The following is an 18,092-nucleotide window of genomic DNA, read 5'->3' on the forward strand; positions in this document are numbered from 1 at the left end:
GCCAAGGTCTGGGTTAAAAGATACTGCAAGCATCCTGACATATTTCACTTTTTTTTCAAATGTAATTTTGTTTGTTTTTAACTGGAATCAGCACAATGGAACCTCTAAATAGTGATTTGTTCGGCTTAAGAATCAATGTTTGCCAAAGGTGTCCAAAGTGCTGCTTGGAGGCCCCCCCCCCAACTTGTTTTTATGGTAAACATGTAATCAATTCATTATTGATTAGGTGTTACTCTAATTTGCTTTGTCATTAATAAAACAAAGCTAAGATGTATAGATGTTCAGATATCTTAGCATATATTAACCTATTGGATTGATTTTAGCATCTTTAAGATGTACCAAACTGTACCACGCATCCTTTTGTTTTTCTGTATGGTTGGAGGCCCCAAACAATACTCATATTCCAGTTCGTGATCTGTTACACCAGGGGTGTCAAACTCATTTTAGCTCAGGGGCGGCATGGAGGAAAATCTGTGCATACGCTGTTAAGACTTGGACTATGGTGTGGTTTGTTTTCCCGTCATGCAAAGCGTTTGTAATGGACACGGTGTGAAATGTAAGGACATCTTTTAATTATAATTTTTTTAAAAAGGAATAAACAAAAAGCGCTCACAACGGAGGTACACAACTTGGCTATGAAAAAAAAACTTGCACTAAGGCAGAACTATGGTCATAAAATGAAAACTTGCACTATGGCATGAATAACAAAAAACTTACTTGGAACAAGAAAGGAACAGGGATCATCCGCATGGATAACAAGGTTGTGTCGAGGGTGAGTAGAAGGTGATAGAGGGTGATGTCGCCAAGCTGACTGCCTGGCAACTGCAGGCTTAAATGGTGACGTGGTGCATGAGTCCAAATGGATCAGGTGCGTGAGTCATGAGAACAGGTGAACTGATTGGTAGTCATGGAAACAAAAACCAACCAGGGTGCGCAAAAACAGGAACTAATGGAGTCAAAAAAAAAACAGAACCTAACTAAACAGAACATGATCACAAAGACATGACACACGCTGGCCGGACTATTAAAATCATGGCATTAAAACTAAAAACATAAAAAAGACAGCTCCAGGTTGTTTACTTTGTTTTACTTTGTCCAAAAATAGAACAAACAGATTATGAAAACGTACAAATCACAAATAATCCTGTGGACAAAACACTTAAAATTTGTTGAAAATTCTGAGGAAATTGTTGCAGTTTCAAAAACACAACGACGAACACAATGAGCTTCGTCTCAGTGTATCTACAAAGCCAGGATGAAACTTAAGTCACAGTCCTTTCTGGGATTGAACAAAAAACACAACATGTAAACTCTTCGAGGTAATCAAATTTCTCCTTTGTCATGTCTATGTATCAATCCAGTGCTAACTCAGCAAACCGTAAGAAACGGAGGTAAAACTATTCAAAAGGGTTAAGTTTTCTCACTTTTGACAGAGACATTATTGGGGAGTAAAGATGCCAAACATAAAACATAACATAAAAACGGTAAGTTTTAAGTTTCATTTGGGTCAAGGGAGAGGAGCCGCAACCACACTTTACTTTGTACCTCCTGCTAGTTCCTAAAAGAATTGCTATTGTGACACCCAGTGGACACATTCCGAACAGCAGTTTCCCCAACACGTCACAGTGGTCAGGTGACCCTTCTGAAGAAGATTGCAGATGACAGTTGAAACATGTCAGGTAAAGATTCCATCTCAATATACCAAAAATATTGTCTGATTAAAAGAAAATCTGAAAGAGTATAAGAACAGCAGTTTCTTTCATAAAAAAAAAAGCAGCTAATTTGCATACTTGGCCAACTCATCACGCGGGCCGGATAAAAACTGTCTGAGGGCCTGATCCGGCCCACGGGCCGTACGTTTGGCACCCCTGGTTTAGATCCATGAAGGAAAGAAGAAAGTGAATGAATGTTTATAACTGAATACCGTATTTTTTCGGACTATAAGTCGCAGTTTTTTTCATAGTTTGGCCAGGGGTGCGACTTATACTCGGGAGCGACTTATGTGTGAAATTATTAACACATTACTGTAAAATATCAAATAAAAATATTATTTAGCCCATTCAAGTAAGAGACTAGACGTATAAGATTTCATGGGATTTAGAGATGAGGAATGACAGATTGTTTGGTAAACGTATAGCATGTTCTATGTTATAGTTATTTGAATGACTCTTACCATAATATGTTACGTTAAAGGCCTACTGAAATGAGATTTTCTTATTTAAACAGGGATAGCAGGTCCATTCTATGTGTCATACTTGATCATTTCGCGATATTGCCATATTTTTGCTGAAAGGATTTAGTAGAGAACATCCACGATAAAGTTCGCAACTGGAGAAAAGCCCTGCCTCTACCGGATGTCGCAGACGATGACGTCACATATTGATGGCTCCTCATATATTCACATTGATTTTAATGGGAGCCTCCAACAAAAACAGCTATTCCGACCGAGTAAACGACAATTTCCCCATTAATTTGAGCGAGGATGAAAGATTCGTGTTTGAGGATATTGATAGCGACGGACTAGAAAAAAAACAAAACCCAATTGCAATTATATGTTTTTAGAGAAATTTACTAGGATAATTCTGGGAAATCCCTTATCTTTCTATTGTGTTGCTAGTGTTTTAGTGAGTTTAACAGTACCTGATAGTCGGAAGTGTACGTCCACGGCCTGGGTGTTGACGCGCAGTGTCTCGGGGAAGTCGACAGCAGCTGTACGGGAGGCAGAAGCTCAGCTGATATCCGGTAATCGCCGACTTTCTAACCACAATTTTCTCACCGAAACCTGCTGGTTGACATGTAGTTGGGATCCATGTCCACTCTGATCCAGAGGAAAGTTTCACCTCTGTGAATTTTATACAATGAATCATCGTGTGTTTGTGTGGCTAAAGGCTCAAGCTTCCCAACTCCAGGTTTCTACTTTGACTTCTCCAATATTAATTGAACAAATTGCAAAAGATTCTGCAACACAGATCTCCAAAATACTTTGTAATTATGCTGTTAAAGCAGACGACTTTTAGCTGTGTGTGTGTGCAGCGCTCATAATCATAACAGCCCGTGACGTCACGCGTACACATCATCATTACGCAACGTTTTCAAGAAAAAAGTCCCGGAAAATTCAAAATTGCAATTTAGTATACTAAAAAGGCCGTATTGGCATGTGTTGCAATGTTAATATTTCATCATTGATATATAAACAATCAGACTGCATGGTGGGTAGTAGTGGGTTTCAGTAGGCTTTTAACATACCAGGCACCTTCTCAGTTGGTTATTTATGCGTTATATAACGTACACTTATTCAGCCTGTTGTTCACTATTCTTTATTTCTTTTAAATTGCCTTTCAAATGTCTATTCTTGTTGTTGGGTTTTATCAAATAAATTTCCCCCAAAAATTCGACTTATATATGTTTTTTTCCTTCTTTATTATGCATTTTCTGCAGGTGCGACTTATACTCCGGAGCGACTTATACTCCGAAAAATCCGGTACGTTTACATTTTTATTTTTTTATTTTTAATGCATTAAGTAACATTTATTATGACAACCTTTTTCCAAAACACATAAATACACTGTGAGATACAACAGGATAATGCATACATTTATCATTTGTTTTCAAAACGGTTACAAAAAAGGGGTACCCCAAAAATTTACGGTGGGACCCCATTTTTATGACTGGATGGGGTCCCTGGCACCCCATTTTGAAAATTCCTAGCACCTTTACTGATGGAGCATTGGTGCGTGCAAAACAGCAACAGGCGGGCCGGTTCTAATACGATTCAAATATCTTCCCGGGGGCCACAGATAATTCATTCGTGGGCCGGATTTGGCTTGCGAGCCTTGATTTTGACACCCCTGTCTTACACAAATAAACAAGCCTGTTGTTAATCAATCCATCCATTTTTTCTACCGCTTGTCCCGTTCGTGGTCGCGGAGGGTGCTGGAGCCTATCTCAGCTGCATTCGGGCGGAAGGCGGGGTACACCCTGGACAAGTCGCCACCTCATCGCAGGGCCAACACAGACACACAGACAACATTCACACTAACATTCACACACTAGGGCCAATTTAGTGTTGCCAATCAACCTATCCCCAGGTGCATGTCTTTGGAAGTGGGAGGAAGCCGGAGTACCCGGAAGGAACCCACGCAGTCACGGGGAGAACATGCAAACTCCACACAGAAAGATCCCGAGCCCAGAATTGAACCCAGGACAACTCAGGACTTTTGGGGCGGTATTGCGTAGTGGGTAGAGCGGCCGTGCCAGAAACCTGAGGGTTGCAGGTTCGCTTCCCACCTATTAACATCCAAATTGCTGCCGTTGTGTCCTTGGGCAGGACACTTCACCCTTGCCCCCGGTGCCGCTCACACTGGTGAATGAATAATGAATGAATGATTGGTGGAGGTCGGAGGGGCCGTAGGCGCAAACTGGCAGCCACGCTTCCGTCAGTCTACCCCAGGGCAGCTGTGGCTACTGATGTAGCTTACCACCACCAGGTGTGAATGAAAGATGGGTTCCCACTTCTCTGTGAGCGCTTTGAGTATCTAACAATAGAAAAGCGCGATATAAATTTAATCCATTATTATCACTATTATCCATCCATCCATCCATCATCTTACGCTTATCCGAGGTCGGGTCGCGGGGGCAACAGCCTAAGCAGGGAAACCCAGACTTCCCTCTCCCCAGCCACTTCGTCTAGCTCTTCCCGGGGGATCCCGAGGCGTTCCCAGGCCAGCCGGGAGACATAGTCTTCCCAACGTGTCCTGGGTCTTCCCTGTGGCCTCCTACCGGTTGGACGTGCCCTAAACACCTCCCTAGGGAGGCGTTCGGGTGGCATCCTGACCAGATGCCCGAACCACCTCATCTGGCTCCTCTCGATGTGAAGGAGCAACGGCTTTACTTTGAGTTCCTCCCGGATGGCAGAGCTTCTCACTCTATCTCTAAGGGAGAGCCCCACCACACGGCGGAGGAAACTCATTTCGGCCGCTTGTACCCGTGATCTTATCCTTTCGGTCATGACCCAAAGCTCATGACCATAGGTGAGGATGGGAACGTAGATCGACCGGTAAATTGAGAGCTTTGCCTTCCGGCTCAGCTCCTTCTTCACCACAACGGACCGGTACAACGTCCGCATTACTGAAGACGCCGCACCGATCCGCCTGTCGATCTCACGATCCACTCTTCCCTCACTCGTGAACAAGACTCCTAGGTACTTGAACTCCTCCACTTGGGGCAGGGTCTCGTGAGGCACATGCACTAACCCAGGTTTCACCGTGCTGCCCGCCTGTTGTTAATATTCTAAACTAATCTGTACCTGCACAGAAGCTACACTGTAAAAAAAAATCCTATTTTTATGGTTAATTTACTCAAAATTTCTACTGTAATTTTTCAATTTTTTTAAAATAGTTTATAAAACTGTAGAATTGAAGACATTATCTGTAAATAAAAAAAACGCTTGTTATTTTAAGTAATATGCCAGTAATGACGAACTATGTATATTTAAATTTTTTTTTACAGAAAAATACCAAATTAATAATACATATAATTTTCTGTTTTCTCAAATTACTTTCAAATTCATGTAAAATTACAGTCAGTAACTTTCATTTATTTTATGTAGCTTGTTATAAACAATTCTATGTCCATACTAACAATCTAACAGTTTTATATGTAATTTTAAGGAAAATCTTTTTTTTTTTTTAATATTTATGTGTATTTTTATATTCAAGTTGAAAAATATTTGTAGCCTGTTATATAAAGGTTTATGCTCATACTAACAATTTAACATTTTTCTCTGTAATATGACACACGCTGGTGACTGCAAGACATACTTGATCAACAGCCAACAGACATACAAGTCACACTGACGGTGGCCGTACAAACAAATTTAACACTGTTACAAATATGCGCCACATTGTGATCCCACATCAAACAAGAATGACAAACACATTTCGGGAGAACATCTTCACTGTAACACAAAATAAACACAAAAGAACAAATACCCAAATGCTCCTCTTCCGGGCTACACCCCCGCAACCACCAAACCCCGCCCACATCGACCGACACACGAAGGGGCGCAGTGATGTGGGGTGGTGGCGGGGGTGTAGCCCGGAAGAGTAGCGCTGCATGGCCCAGCGTCACAGGAAGTCTCTCGTTAAAATCGAGAGGATTGGCAAGTATGTTGTCAAAGAAGGTGAATCCACTTTTCATCCGGTGGCCGCCAGGTAAATTGACTTTGAAACCCCTGATCTTAACAATTCAGAAAAAATCTGTAAAATAATGGTATTTTTCTGTGGAACTGCCAGCGTTGTCACTTCATTAAAGTTGGTTGATTGTAATAATTTGGAAAAACTCTGTAGAATAAAGTTATTTTTCTGCAAAAATATTTGCATCGTCACTTTATTAAAGGTGGTTGATCTTAATAATTTAGTAAAAATATGTATAAGTACGATATTTTTCCACAAAACGTTTCATGAAAATTCCTGTAAATATAAGGTTTTTGATCATTATTTGGTTTACAGTGTTTTACTTTAATTTTATGGTTTTCGTTTGGCAGCCGTAGCTGCCAGTAGATGACCGTTTTTTTTACAGAATGTTTTTTTTACAGTGCACCTGCACCAATTCAGGTTGTGTGCAAATACCAACATGTGACATGGTTCTGTTCCTCTTCAGATGCCTGCTGACACTTAAAAGAGCTTCTTATATATTATAAGGGGCGGTATGGCGTAGTGCGTAGAGCGGCCGTGCCAGAAACCTGAGGGTTGCAGGTTCGCTTCCCACCTATGGACATCAAAGTCGCTGCCGTTGTGTCCTTGGGCAGGACACTTCACCCTTTGCCCCCGGTGCCGCTCACACCGGTGAATGAATGATGAATGAATGATTGGTGGTGGTCGGAGGGGCCATAGGCGCAAACTGGCAGCCATGCTTCCGTCAGTCTACCCCAGGGCAGCTGTGGCTACAGATGTAGCTTACCACCACCAGGTGTGAATGAATGATGGGTTCCCACTTCTCTGTGAACGCTTTGAGTATGTAACAATAGAAAAGCGCGATATAAATCTAATCCATTATTATTATTATTATATGATAAGATGTGTGCATTCCAACCGGATCAAGACTGGAGCGTGTGATCCGCTGTCATGTGAAGATGAAACTGGAGGACTGGGTTCCTATTTATATGCAAATACCGGCGGTGTGATTGCGTGGCGGTAACTGGATGAGGGGAAAATGGCTCCTGCTTTAATGTACGTCGCCCAGGTTTAGGCAAGACAGGGAGCGAGATGGATGGCCTGTTTATGGACCCTGGCGGCACTGAACGGGCACCCTGGAGAGCTCCTGGATCCATTTATCTGAACAATCTCATGTTGCAGGAGAGGAGGAGGGAGGCGGGGTTTGGCGAGGCTCCTGCTATTACAGTCCAGCTTATCAAACACACTTCAACAGCTAACCTGGAACTGTGTTTTGTCCTTAATCCTTGTATATGACATGGCAGCAACGTAACTGACTTTGCGGGAAGTGGCATCTAAGGGGTGTGGCCACAGCTCTCTGCAGACTTGCAGTTTTGTTTTTTTTACTCACTCCCACAAATTTTGTCCCAGGGGAGATTGAGGGCAGCAAGAAAACGGACCACTGCTGCAAATTGGAGTGTAATAGCAACAGACTAAGCGAATGCTTGCCACTGTAAAGACTGAACACATATGATTTTCTCTTTTTAATGCATTCTAAAGCGTAAATAAACATTAGAAAAAGTCAGCTAACAATAGCGTGTCGGGCAGTCGCCTCTATTTTGCCTGTAAAGCATTCTTGAAGACAACCAACAACCACTATCAATGTAAGTATACACTGTATGTAGTGTAGTAAGTAGGGTTGTACAGTACACCGGTATTAGTATAGTAACGCAATACTAATGAATCATTTTCGGTCTGATACCGTCTCTGTAATGAACCGGTTCCGCACCCCCCTGTGCCCGCGTCGAATTCGCGTCGTGACATTGCTGGTTTTACGAGCAGACGAGCGTGTTCGGCAGCGCACGATCACAGAGTACTTACAAACAGACACAGTGTGTAGACAGAAAAGAGAGAACGGATGCATTTTGGCTTACAAACTAAAGATAAAGGTGGAGTTATAACACTGAAATGACCTCCGGACGAGGTGCTTTAAGACATAGCTAGCTAGCTAGCGGCTAACGTCCATCCGCCGTCGGCAGTGTTTTAGTAACTTCTAAATCACTAATCCTCGCCTCCATGGCAACAAATAAAGTATGTTTCTTACAAGTATCATCCCTGCAGGACGAGGAATAGCTAAACATGCTTCACTACACGCCGTAGCTCACCGGCGTCAAAATGTAAACAAACGCCATATGTGGATCTACACCTAACATCCACTGTAATGATACCAAGTACAGGCACGTATCTAGTCCATACTACTATAATTCCATCAATATTTTTTGGCATCACAAAATCTTCTTTTTTTAAATTTTTTTTTATCCATATTATGTTTATAAACGGGCTTCACAGTGGCAGAGGGGTTAGTGCGTCTGCCTCACAATACGAAGTTCCTGCAGTCCTGGGTTCAAATCCAGGCTCGGGATCTTCCTGTGTGGAGTTTGCATGTTCTCCCCGTGAATGCGTGGGTTCCCTCCGGGTACTCCGGCTTCCTCCCACTTCCAAAGACATGCACCTGGGGATAGGTTGATTGGCAACACTAAATTGGCCCTAGTGTGTGAATGTGAGTGTGAATGTTGTCTGTCTATCTGTGTTGGCCCTGCGATGAAGTGGCGACTTGTCCAGGGTGTACCCCGCCTTCCGCCCGATTGTAGCTGAGATAGGCGCCAGCGCCCCCCGCGACCCCAAAAGGGAATAAGCGGTAGAAAATGGATGGATGGATGGATGTTTATAAACTCAGGACTTTGAATATGACCACTGTATGGTCCTGTAACGACTTGGTATCAGATTGATACCCAAATGTGTTGTATCTTCCAAAACTAATGTAAAGTATCAAACAACAAAAGAATAAGTGATTTTTACATTTTAACAGAAGTGTAGGTAGAACATGTTAAAAGAGAAAGCAAGCAGATATTAACAGTAAATAAACAAGGAGACTAATAATGTTTTTTTACAGTTTGTCCCTCGTATAATGTTGAAAAAATAATAGACAATAAATGTACATAATGTTACTGCATACGTCAGATGAATAATTAGGAGCCTTTGATAGCTTATTTACGACTAAAAGACAAGTTGTCTACAAAGTTGACAATTTTATTTAAGGACAAACTTGCAATAAGAAAAATATGTTTAATGTACCCTAATATTTTTTTTGTTGAAATAAAGTCAATAATGCCATTTTTTGTGGTCCTCTTTGTTTAGAAAAGTACCGAAAAGTATCAAAATAATTTTAGTACCGGTACTGGTACCATAATATTGGTATTGTTACAAAACTAATAGTGACACTGTAATATTTACATATTTTGGACAGCAATCATTTCATCCATGGCCACCGGACCATGGATGCCATGCCATATGTCGTTGTGGTTTGTGCAGCCCTTTGAGACACTTGTGATTTAGGGCTATATAAATAAACATTGATTGATTGATATGCCATCAACATGCCAGAGACCATCTCTTTGTAAAGAAACACACCCAGGGCTCCCATGACTTCAGCATTATGGTGAGTTGATTTTTCATGCTCATTTTTTTGCTGTTTTTTTTCTGCCACACATGGAAAGCCGGTCTGTGAAAATAATGCATACATTAAACCGGTCCCTGGTGGGAAAAAGGTTGGGGACCCCTGATTTAGAGGGCTTTGTAGGTGGAATAGAGAAGCTCACATTGACTCCATTGTTAGATTATGTTTGCCAATGTGTATTTAGGATTTAGAATGTATTAAAAAAAACATATTTGTTCTTGTCCTACAGAGGGATTGTGAATGATGCGCAAAAATTCTACAAAAAAATCTGCCTCATTTTATCTAAGAAGAGATCGAGTCCGGCAAAGAAACTGAGCTGGGATTGTTGGGTACAACAACAAGCAATGCTACCATTAGCATGTGTGTTTATCTTGTTGGAAATGCAATAATGGAAAATGGAAAAGCCTTGCAGGGCTGCGATGAGACAAGTAGGTTTACAGATAAGGCGTTCTGACTTTACTGTCCTGTAGGTGGCGGTATTGCGTATAAAAATAAAAAAGGGAACTGCCATTGGCTCTAATCAGAAGTGTTTGTGAGTATCTAATGTTGTGCTGTAGCACCCATCCAATGGAAGACATTATTGATTGGGGCATGTTTTACCGGCAAAGTAATTGCTTGAATGCGAAAGAGCAATTGGAGGTTGGGATTTTGTATCTAAATGAAAATAAGACGTGTGAGGCAGTTCTCCAGCGGCCGTCATTAAACCTTCATGGCTGCTGCGGTGCTGACGCGGCGTCTCTGTGGACGTGCAGGTATGTTATCATTCGACACTCGGCCCACACGACCCCCACAGGACTTATTCCCCACACCACCGCGATTTAACCCAGTTGTGTTTGTGCAGCGTTTTTAAAAATAGTGGGGATGTCAGTTGAACATGCGTCCATAGCGATGTGAGGGATAAGAAAGTGCGAGTGGAGAATAAAACCGTAGTGAAGCGCTGGATTAGATCAGTGTTTTTCAACCTTTTTGGAGCCAAGGCACATTTTTTGCGTTGAAAAAGATCCAGAGGCACACCACCAGCAAAATTCATAAAAAAACGAAACACAGTTGACGGTAAACAGTTGTTGTCGCAATTGTTGGATAAAACTTTAAACCATAACCAAGCATGCATCAATATAGCTCTTGTCTCAAAGTAGGTGTACTGTCACATTACGTTGTGACTTATTTGGATTTTTTTTTTTGCTGTTCTCCTGTGTGTAGTGTTTTAGTTCTTGTCTTGCGCTCCTATTTTGGTGGCTTTTTCTCTTTTGCTGGTATTTTCCTGTGGCAATTTCATGTCTTCCTTTGATTGATATTTTGCACACCTGCTATGTTTTAGCAATCAAGAATATTTACTGTGGACGCCGTCTTTGCTCCACAGTAAGTCTTTGCTGTCGACCAGCATTCTTTGTTTGTTTACTTTGTAGCCAGTTCAGTTTTAGTTTTGTTCTGCATAGCCTTCCCTAAGCCTCAATACCTTTTCTTAGGGGCACTCACCTTTTGTTTATTTCTGGTTTAAGCATTAGACACCTTTTTACCTGAACACTGCCTCCCGCTTGTCATGATCTGTGGTCGGGATTATGTTTTTGTTATATCTTGTTAGTTTTAGGACTCTTTTAGTTCCTGTTTCACTCCCTTGTTTTGTTTGTTTACCATGCCGACTTATGATTTTCAACTGCCTTTAGTGTTAGGCTCGCGCACCTGTTTCTAATCAAAGACCCTTATTTAAACCTGTCTTTGCCAGTCAGTCGGCCTGGCGTCATTGCTTGTTGTTATGCGTTACCACAGTTCATGTTGGTCGTTCCATGTCCGATTCCAAGTTTTGCTAGTTATTTGTTTGTTAATGAATAATTAAATATGTTCCTACCTGCCACCTTAGTCCAGAATAGTCCGTCTGCATTCCTGGGAGAACGACCCCGCATAAAGATGCGACCCAAACAAGACACCGCTTTTTCCAACATCTACAAAGCAATCAGCTACCTGCTGCCACAGACTGATAAGGCAGAGTATTACATGATTACTCTGCCGAGCTCTAGACAGCACCAACACTCAACAACAACACATTATTTGCAGAATATAAATACTGGTGTGCAAAAAAATATATTTAAAGCAAATAGGTGAAACTAGATAATCTCCCATGGCACACCAGACTGTATCTCACGGCACACTAGTGTGCCGCGACACAGTGGTTGAAAAACACTGGATTAGATTGACAGGAGGGAAAAACACTGGATTAGATTGACAGGAGGGAAAAAACGAACAAGGACAAAGGCCGTCCCGTCCCGTGGTTTGACAAATGACGAGGAGGGAGGCGGCGACGGAGCAGACGAACAAAAGTGCTCTGACAGTAGAGTGGCGAGGAGGAATGTCAGATGATTAAATAAACGCTGAATAATTAGGAGAGAATGTGCATGAGGCCGATTGAAGTTGAATACGATTAGCAGCAAATGAGAGTGGGAACAAACGAGGCGGAGGAGTGTTTGGACGCAGTGATCTGAAGAGGAAGACATCACTTGTGTGTTTACGTAACGAGCACTAAAGCCATTGTATTGAGCCAGAGTCCTAGCAAAAAGTCCACCTTTGGAAAAAAAAAACAAGGATATCCCTCAGACCTCCACAAAAGACAATTAATCGGATTTTGATTTGGGCTTCTCCCGATCGTAAAAATATTCTAAATATAAAAAAACTATTGAAATTTCCTGAGCTTGGAACAGTGACACAGAGCACACGAGTACAAAAAAAAGAGCAGATCTAGTAGAAATTTGGTATGTCGACTATGATTGCTACTTTTGATTTGACACAGAGCTAGTATACGATCTGACACTTTGTTTCTGTTTGTTTCCTTGTTTTGTATTTACTTTCCATCATTGCTTTTATCTTGTATCCATTTCCTGTGGTTCGTTCCTCACCTGCTTTTGATTGGCAGCCGGTCCACGCCAGCTGCCAATCAGCATTTCTCTATTTATGCCTATCTCGAGCACTCCTCGGTGCTCAAAGATTGCTTTATGTTTGTAGAACTGCTTTCTCCTCTGTTTTGAGTAAATGAAACTCTTCTTAACCGGCTCTCTGTTGTCTTGGTTCCTGCATTTTGGGGTCACTAATCCGGCAGCCATGCAAATTCCTCAACCTGATCAATAATACACTACATATAAAAAAAAAGTAAAGCCATTTGATTTCCATGTTAGCGTAACCACGGACGGAATCACAGAATTGGCCAATGAAACGGAATCCGCTATTAAACGAGGCATATTAGGGAAATTGACATAAATGTAAGTGAAATGTTGTCATTGTGAGGAGAAGGAACATTTGTTTGAAAACATATAGCACTCATTCATCCCCCAGAAAACTCAAACGCCCCGTCCTGAATTAAACAATGTGTCACGTTGTGGTTGCATGGTGATGCGTGGATCGTTCTCCCGAGATGCAGCTGGAACTCCAGAGGCAAAGGTGCAGGTAAGAGAGTGATTTATTCTCATAAATAAGGCAGGAACAAACAAACAAAGCAAGTGTGCCTAAAGCACGGGGAGCTAACGGGATAGCTAACAAGAAAAGCATAAGGCAAAGCTTAGCTCAGGGATAAAAAGGGTCTAAGCTGGGGGTTGGCAACCCGCGGCTCTGGAGCCGCATGCGGCTCTTTAGCGCCGCCATAGTGGTTCTCTGGAGCTTTTTCAAAAATATATGAAAAATGGAAAAAGATGAGGGGGAAAAAATATTTTTTGTTTTAATATGGTTTATGTAGGAGGAAAACATGACACAAACCTCCCTAATTGTTATAAAGTACACTGTTTATTTTAAACATGCTTCATTGATTCGAGTATTTGGCGAGCGCGTTTTGTCCTAATAATGTTGGCGGTCCTTGAACTCACCGTAGTTTGTTTACATGTATAACTCTCTCCAACTTTGTAAGACGTGTGTAATGCCACTTCTTTTCCCGTCTCATTTTGTCCACCAAACTTTTAACGTTGTGCATGAATGCACAAAGTTGAGTTTTGTTGATGTTATTGACTGGTGTGGAGTGCTAATCGGACATATTTGGTCACTGCATGACTGCAAGCTAATCAATGCTAACATGCTATTTAGGCTAGCTGTATATACATATTGCATCATTATACCTCATTTGTAAGTATATTTGAGCTCATTTAGTTTCTGTTAAGTCCTCATAATTCAATTAATATCTCATGACACACTATCTGTATGTAAAATGGCTTTTAATTTCTTGCAACTCCAGACGGATTTGTGTTTGTATTTTTGGTCCAAAATGGCTCTTTCAACATTTTGGGTTGTCGACCCCTGGTGTAAGCAAATAAAACAGCCAAAAGGCAAAAGGCCGGACTGAAAAGCGCTCTGATTAGTGCTCGGGAACAGGTGAGCGTCCTGAACAATAATCAGAGGCAGGTGAAAATAATCAGCGCCCATGACAACCGAGAAACACATAACAGGGGCGCTGAAACGGAACTTAAACAAGTGAATAAAAACCTAAATAAACTAGGATCCGGGCAACGGATCATGACACAATGTTGAGACAGCCACTTTTAACAGCGACTAAACAAATAAGCTCAAGAGAACAATACGCCCACAACACATCTCATCTGATTGTGTTGTTGTGAACGACATCATGTGAAGTGAATTATATTTATATAGCGCTTTTTCTCTAGTGACTCAAAGCGCTTTACATAGTGAAACCCAATATCTAAGTTACATTCAAACCAGTGTGGGTGGCACCGGGAGCAGGTGGGTAAAGTGTCTTGCCCAAGGACACAACGGCAGTGACTAGGATGGCAGAAGCGGGAATCGAACCTGCAATCCTCAAGTTGCTGGCACGGCCGCTCTACCAACCGAGCTAAACCGCTCGGTTGGATGTAAGATCAATGTACAAACAGGACAGCAGCCGCAACATGATAGGCCCCCTCTTCTTTTTTTTTTTTAAACAACCTCATGTCGTCTCTACACATCATCTCAGAAAAGCAGCACAGTTTCCCCCACCCCTTCACAATAACAGCGCTCTGCTCTGCGCAACATCCTGTCTGAAAAGTACCTTACACAAGCATGATGTACCCAAAGCACAATTACAAACCCCGTTTCCATATGAGTTGGAAAATTGTGTTAGATGTAAATATAAACAGAATACATCCATCCATCCATTTTCTACCGCTTATTTCCTTTCGGGGTCGCGGGGGGCGCTGGCGCCTATCTCAGCTACAATCGGGCGGATTTGCAAATCCTTTTCAACCCATATTTAATTGAATGCACTACAAAGACAAAATTTTTGATGTTCAAACTCATAAACTTTTTTTTTATTTTTTTTAACAAATAATAAACTTAGAATTTCATGGCTGCAACACGTGCCAAAGTAGTTGGGAAAGGGCATGTTCACCAGTGTGGTACATCAACCTTTTTTTTTAACAACACTCAATAAACGTTTGGGAACTTAGGAAACTAATTGTTGAAGCTTTTAAATTGGAATTCTTTCCCATTCTTGTGTTATGTAGCGCTTCAGTCGTTCAACAGTCCGGGGTCTCCGCTGTCGTATTTTACGCTTCATAATGCGCCACACATTTTCCATGGGAGACAGGTCTGGACTGCAGGCGGGCCAGGAAAATACCCGCACTCTTTTTTTACAAAGCCACGCTGTTGTAACACGTGCTGAATGTGGTTTGGCATTGTCTTGCTGAAATAAGTAGGGGCGTCCATGAAAAAGACGCCGCTTAGATGGCAGCATATGTTGTTCCAAAACCTGTATGTACCTTTCAGCATTAATGGTGCCTTCACAGATGTGTAAGTTGCCCATGCCTTGGGCACCAGTGCACCCCCATACCATCACAGATGCAGGCTTTTGAACTTTGCGTAAATAACATTCTAGATGGTTCGCTTCCCCTTTGGTCCGGATGACACGATGTTGAATATTTCCAAAAACAATTTGAAATGTGGACTGGTCAGACCACAGAACACTTTTCCCATTTGCATCAGTCCATCTTAGATGATCTCGGGCCCAGTGAAGCCGGCGGCGTTTCTAGATGTTGTTGATGAATGGCTTTTGCTTCGCATAGTAGAGCTTTAACTTGCACTTACGGATGTAGCGACAAGGGTTAGTGCGTCTGCCTCACAATACGAAGGTCCAGCAGTCCTGGGTTCAAATCCAGGCTCGGGATCTTTCTGTGTGGAGTTTGCATGTTCTCCCCGTGAATGCGTGGGTTCCCTCCGGGTACTCCGGCTTCCTCCCACTTCCAAAGACATGCACCTGGGGATAGGTTGATTGGCAACACTAAATTGGCCCTAGTGTGTGAATGTGAGTGTGAATGTTGTCTGTCTATCTGTGTTGGCCCTGCGATGAGGTGGCGACTTGTCCAGGGTGTACCCTGCCTTCCGCCCGATTGTAGCTGAGATAGGCGCCAGCGCCCCCCGCGACCCCGAAAGGGAATAAGCGGTAGAAAATGGATGGATGGATGGGTTTTCTGAAGTGTTCCTGAGCCCATGTGGTGATATCTTTTAGAGATTGAAGTCGGTTTTTGATACAGTGCCATCTAAGGGATCGAAGGTCATGGTCATTCAATCGTGGTTTCTGGCCATGCCGCTTATGTGGAGTGATTTCTCCAGATTATCTGAACCTTTTGATGATATTATGGAGCTTAGATGTTGAAATCCCAAAATTTCTTGCGATTGGACTTTGAGAAACGTTGTTCTTAGACTGTTTGACTATTTGCTCACGCAGTTGTGGACAAAGGGGTGTACCTCGCCCCATCCTTTCTTGTGAAAGACTGAGCATTTTTGGGGAAGCTGTTTTTATAGCCAACCATGGCACCCACCTGTTCCCAATTAGCCTGTACACCTGTGGGATGTTCCAAATAAGTGTTTGATGAGCATTCCTCAACTTTATCAGTATTTATTGCCACCTTTCCCAACTTCTTTGTCACGTGTTGCAGGCATCAAATTCTAAAGTTAATGATTATTTGCAAAAAAAAAAAGTTTATCAGTTTGAACATCAAATATGGGTTGAAAATGATTTGCAAATCATTGTATTCTGTTTATATTTACATCCAACATAATTTCCCAACTCATATGGAAACAGGGTTTCTATTATGTTTTGACTCAAAATACGGGTCAAAGTCATTTCAAGATGTATTGCACCACTAGTGGAAGAGTGGCCGTGCGCAACCCGAGGGGCCCTGGTTCAAATCCCACCTAGTACCAACCTCGTCACGTCCGTTGTGTCCTGAGCAAGACACTTCACCCTTGCTCCTGATGGGTGCTGGTTGGCACCTTGCATGGCAGCTCCCTCCATCAGTGTGTGAATGTGTGTGTGAATGGGTAAATGTGGAAGTAGTGTCAAAGCGCTTTGAGTACCTTGAAGGTAGAAAAGCGCTATACAAGTACAACCCATTTATCATTTATTATTTATTTAAATGTGAGGATTTTTGCATTTAATTAACAAACATTTTATAAAATTGTATTTAAGACACAAAACACAAATTCCATGGCATATTTTTTATTTATTTATTTAACCTTTATTTAACCAGGAAAAAATCCCATTGAGATTAAGAACCTCTTCATCAAGGGAGTCCTGGCCAAGAGGTAGCAAAGTTACACATAAAATGACAGCTGGAAATCCATCCATCCATCCATTTTCTACCGCTTATTCCCTTTTGGGGTCGCGGGGGGCGCTGGCGCCTATCTCCCATGTACAAAATATACAACATGAAGTAGCAAGAAACACGTCAATAATGAATAAAGCAAAATATGTCCTAGACCAAAAATCACTTCATATTCTCTACTGTTCGCTAGTGTTACCATATCTGAGTTAATGTGCAAAAATATGGGGAAATAACTACAAAAGTACACTTCATTCATTAACGGTGTTACAAAAAAGATCAGTTACAATAATACATAATGTTGGATATAGAGAACATACAAACCTTTTATTTATTGAATCAAAAATACTGAAATTCCACGACATAGTGAATTTGCAAACAGCTAAAATTATACACAACACAAACTATAACCTGCTACATAAGAATATACAACAATTTTTCTCAACGAAAGAGGAGAAATATAACCTTAGAGAAAAATGTAATTTAAAACAATTGTACAAAGGTACAACACTTAATGCCTTCTGTATATCAGTATGTGGAATTAAATTATGAAATGGATTAGGCAAAGAAATCGAACAATGTACTAATATCCACTTCAAAAAACTATTCAAACTTAAAGTGTTTACAAAGTACAAAGAAGAAGAATAATGCTAAACATTCTGAATTTATCTCATCCATCCATTCATTTTCAAGATAATCTTACTTACTTCACCAATTATTATCTATTTCTTTTGAATGTTATTAATTGTGGAGTACATTGTGAATACATTGAGAACAGGAAGTGAACAAAAGTTTTGGCAACTGCTATGTAAAGGAAAAGGGGTAGGATTAAATTAGCTCTGCTTCTTTCTACTCCTT

The 18,092-nt window shown here is 41.5% G+C and overlaps 1 protein-coding gene across 3 annotated transcripts in view; it reads right to left on the bottom strand.

The window, feature by feature from the left end:
* slc8a2b (solute carrier family 8 member 2b) overlaps positions 1–18,092 on the bottom strand; it is a 235,872-nt gene that overhangs the window by 105,946 nt on the left and 111,834 nt on the right. Inside the window, exon 3 of one of the 3 annotated variants that reach the window (XM_061877531.1) lies at positions 2,641–2,709. The exons of the other annotated variants lie outside the window; for them this stretch is intronic. The gene's annotated coding sequence lies outside the window, so the exon portion shown is untranslated. The remainder of the gene's footprint in view (positions 1–2,640; positions 2,710–18,092) is intronic. 3 annotated transcript variants of the gene reach the window in all.

Source organism: Nerophis ophidion, linkage group LG18, assembly GCF_033978795.1.
Source record: "Nerophis ophidion isolate RoL-2023_Sa linkage group LG18, RoL_Noph_v1.0, whole genome shotgun sequence".
NCBI lineage: Eukaryota > Metazoa > Chordata > Actinopteri > Syngnathiformes > Syngnathidae > Nerophis > Nerophis ophidion.